Source organism: Gavialis gangeticus, unplaced genomic scaffold (genome assembly GCF_001723915.1).
Source record: "Gavialis gangeticus isolate Ggan-Ray unplaced genomic scaffold, GavGan_comp1, whole genome shotgun sequence".
Lineage (NCBI taxonomy): Eukaryota > Metazoa > Chordata > Crocodylia > Gavialidae > Gavialis > Gavialis gangeticus.
Genome location: NW_017729033.1, coordinates 9,683,002 through 9,687,170, shown reverse-complemented (window position 1 = coordinate 9,687,170; position 4,169 = coordinate 9,683,002). Strand labels below are relative to the sequence as shown.

The following is a 4,169-nucleotide window of genomic DNA, read 5'->3' as shown; positions in this document are numbered from 1 at the left end:
ACTTTGTCACTCTCCCTTGTTGGGGCCTCAGCCTTCCCACCTTCTGTCCCTTTTCTTTTACTGGGTCTTCTAGCCTAAGTCCACAATACCAGACTTGGCTTCTAGGCTCCAGCCCTCATCTTATCCATCCCAGCTCTAGTCTCATGCTTCCAGGGCTCTAGTCTCACCCCTCTAGGGCTATGAGCTCCTGACCTTAGGTCTCAATTCTCCTGGACATTTGCTTAACTTTTCTCAGGCTGTGGGTCTCTGACCCTGGTTCTTACCCAGCTTAGGAACTGGACCTCTGGCCCTTTCTCTACTACGCTTGCTATTTAAGTTCCACCCCTTGCCAGGCTCAAAGCAATCATATGCCCCTCAGGCATAGTTGGGACCTCCATCTCTGCAGTAATCCCAAACCGAAACCACTGGTGATAGCCACGCCAAAAGAATGACTGGCTAAAACAAAAGCTCTAAGCACAATGGAAGCATAACCAAATCACTTCTCATCCTGGGGCTTAGCTCCTTGTGAGCTTTCAGCCCCTACTCACAGTCCCCATCACTGCATTGTCCCCGTTAGTAGCTCAAGCCACAGCCATTTTCATCCATACCTCCTATCCTAGCAGCCTTTGTGGCTTGATTGTCCACCCTGGCTCAAGCTCTGGATTCATACGTCTTCCAGACACTGCCACTTTTCAGTCAGGTGACTTCCCTGGAGCTGTCCACAGGCCTTCCCTAAGCGGGCTTGCTGGCTTAACTTCTGGGCAGCTTACTGCTGCTGCCTCAGATCCTCATTAACTCCTGGCTGGGGAACCCATCAGTCCCAGCTGTGAGTCCTTCCTGCAGCTCCTTAATTAACTACTTTCCTCTCCACAAGACAACATCCCCTGCCTGGGCTCTATTTACTCTGATTACAAGCTCTTTTGTCTTAGTGACTTGTTTACCCAGCCAGCGCCAGTCTAGGCAGGTGTGTGTCCTTTGTGTAACAGGAGCCTCTTGTGCCCGGTTACATTTACAACGATGGAGATTCCACCTTTTCCCTGTGTAGCCTGTTCCAATGCTTGGCCACCTGCAAAGCCAGAAAATTTTTCCTAATCCCCAATTTAGATCCCCCCTACTGAAGTTTGAGGCTGTTGTTCCTAGTGCTATTCCCTATGGCCCCTAAAGCTCATCTCCATGTGCTCTGTAATCACCCTTCAGGTATTTGAAGACTGTTATCAAATTCTCCCTCAGTCTCCTCTACTCTAGACTACATAACTCTTGTTCTTTCCACCTTTCCTCATAGGTCTTGTCTCAGGCCCCTAATCATTTTTGTTGTTTTGCACTAGACTCTTTCCAAACTGTCCACATCCTTTCTGAAGTGTATTGACCTTCTACTACTTTAACAGTAATCTTCCCTAATCAAAGAAAGTGTGAGACAAGGCATTGGCACCTGGTGATTTTTTGACAGTTAGCATTTTGCTAGTTCCCTCATTTAATGCCATAGTTTCTCCACCAGTGAAAACTCCTCAAAGGTAAAAGAAAAATTTGCTGAATAGTGTATCTGGGCATTAATGCCGCCTCCCACCCCCTAGGGAAAAAATGCAGAAAAAGGCTAATGAAGTGCGTATTCTCATACAGCCAAAAAAAGTTGTATATTCCCATGTCATCCATGTTTACAAATTGTTTTATTTCTTACATGAGACATGGAAAAGCAAGTGCCAATGACACTCCTCTGATTAACAAAAGTTCATAAAGGTTCACAGAAATGCTGATGCATTTTGACTTGTGTTATTTTCCTGTGCTCTTTTTTAAAGCTTACTATTAAATTTAACGTTCAAAAATGTAAGTTTACAGCAGACTTTCAACATTTGACACAAAGTTTCAATCATTTAGGAAGGGTTAAAAACTGGGCTAGTGTTGCAGTATATATAGGGAAGGCAGGCATTTCATAACCTTGGTTGAGAAGTATGGAATTTTTTTTCCTTGGTTAGTGAATGAGACCATGAGTATTTCTCCATGAGTATTAACATAAATATTAGCATCAGAATCTACCTGTCACCTAATTCTGTGAAAGATGTTCTCAATCCTGGATACTGTGATTTACTGAGAAGGTTCAGGAAAAGACATCAGTGTTATATGAATCGCTACACAACTCTGATGACACTTTCCAGGGGAGAGAAAGGGTAACTCTTTCATCATGGCTCATTCAGCCCTTTGCCTCGCTGCTAAAACTACAAACAAGGAAATCAACTACCCTGAAGACAGAATTAGACACTTAAATGCCAAAGTGTGCAATGGTTCATGTTTACAAATGCACGTGGGAACTTTGATTTGGGCATGAAAAACCATATAGATATGCTTATTTTGCATATGCAGGTAAGGTGAGGATGTTTTCCAAGGAGTCTGAATATTCAAGAGACCCTCATCAATCAAGCCAGCCCTTGAAATAAATAGTTCAATTTATAAAACTTTGAAAAAGGAGATAGTCTGACTGTGGAATTATTACCGATCTGTGGCTCAGCATTCTTGATTGTAATGCTTTTGTAAAAGTAGCTCCAACTTCTGGTCAAATCTAATGCTAGTAAAACAAGTAGAACACCACTGACTACAAAGCCATTTCATCTTTTGGGCACCTCCTTTATGGTTTTCCACGAAAGGGTTTTTTTAACAAGCTTTTCTTTAGCTGCGCAGTTATGTTATAGTACATGCATTTGTCTAGCTACACGGTATAAAAAGTGCAATCCAAAACTATGCATACTTAGGATAGGATTTTTTCAGAGTGCTTATCTGTGGTCTAACTTTGCCTCTGCTTAAGTCAGTGAAAGTTTTGTCTTTGACATAGAAATGAGGAGAGAAGATTTAGGCCAATGAGCAAGCTTTTCTTTAAATAAATAATAAAAAAAGTTCTATTTTAATTCACAGGGTGTGAACTTTAGCTAAGCTTCCTAAGTGCAGTACAGGAGCAGATGTGTTCATAGTCTTAACCTTTAAAAGGTTCAATATAGAAATCACAAGTGAAGGTGACGTAAATAATTCTGACACCATGAAGGTATGGCAAATCAACATTTACATCCAATGATATAATCATTTACACCCAATTTCACTTCTACACTATAGTTTTTTCATCTAAAGCTAACAAAACTCTTTCCAAATGTGAATGTTGATTTGCCATATCTTCATGGTATATTCAGTGTTTGTACTTCATCTTATCATGGCCCTATTACATAATGCATAAAGTGCATACATGCATGTGTAAGTAGGTATGTATGTATGTATGTATTTTATACATTATGTAATAGGGCCATAATCAGATAAAAGAGAAACACCGAACAAGCCATGAAGATATGTCAAATCAACATTTACATTTGCAATGAGTTTTGTTAGTTTAGATGAAAAAGCTATGGTGTAAAAGTCAAGCTGGGGTAAATAAAGTAAGCTGTTTCAGAAGGAGTATCAGAGAGGGGTCTGGATATACCTAACTTCTAGCATGGCTAGGAAGTTAGAGATGATGCTTCAAAACCCCTTTTTTTGGTGTGGGGGGAAAGGGGACGGTGGCTAGAACCTGGGTCCTCAGCTTCTGGGGTGAATACCCCAATCAGTCAGTTTTCATTGCTAAAACACAGGCTCTTGGCTCTGCCGATACATATTTCTCCTGTATTGTGTATAAAACCAGTGTGCATTGAACATACCCCTGGAGGTAAACTCTGCTTTGTTCTGCAGAACCATACTTCCATTCATTTCAATGTAGGGCACTTAGAAACCTCCAGAGACAGAGCCTTGAGGTGTATGGCTCTTCATTCATTTCAGCTGGGGAACTTGAGTGATCATGGCAGCAGGGGATATCTGTAAATATCCTAGTGGTAAAAGCACTCGCTTATATATAGATTCATAGATGTTATGGGCTGGAAGGGATCTCTCAAGATCATCAGGTCCAGGCCCCCTGTGCTTGGGCAGGAAAGATTTCTGGGGGCAGATGACATAATTGACCTGGATTCTCAACCCTCCTCAACTTTGGGGCATTGAATACACCGCTCTCATGTCCCAGCAGGATGCCTTACCTGCCAAACCAAGAGGACATGGCTGACAGCACCTTCTATCTGCTCTCCCCTTGAAGCCAGTTCCACAGCTGAGCCAAAAGGGAAAGAATTGAGATGAGAAGGAGGGTTGCTCTTCTTTGCTGTAACTCTGGAGCCCAGAGAGGGAGTTCTGGG

At 42.1% G+C, this 4,169-nt stretch overlaps 1 long non-coding RNA gene across 1 annotated transcript in view; it reads right to left on the bottom strand.

Moving 5' to 3' along the window:
* Window positions 1-426: 426 nt before the first annotated feature.
* LOC109303693 overlaps window positions 427-4,169 on the bottom strand; it is a 20,103-nt gene continuing 16,360 nt past the window's right edge. Inside the window, exons 2-3 of the long non-coding RNA XR_002099171.1 lie at window positions 3,521-3,527; window positions 427-538 (exon numbers count right to left, since the gene is read on the bottom strand). This is a non-coding gene — a long non-coding RNA (uncharacterized LOC109303693). The remainder of the gene's footprint in view (window positions 539-3,520; window positions 3,528-4,169) is intronic.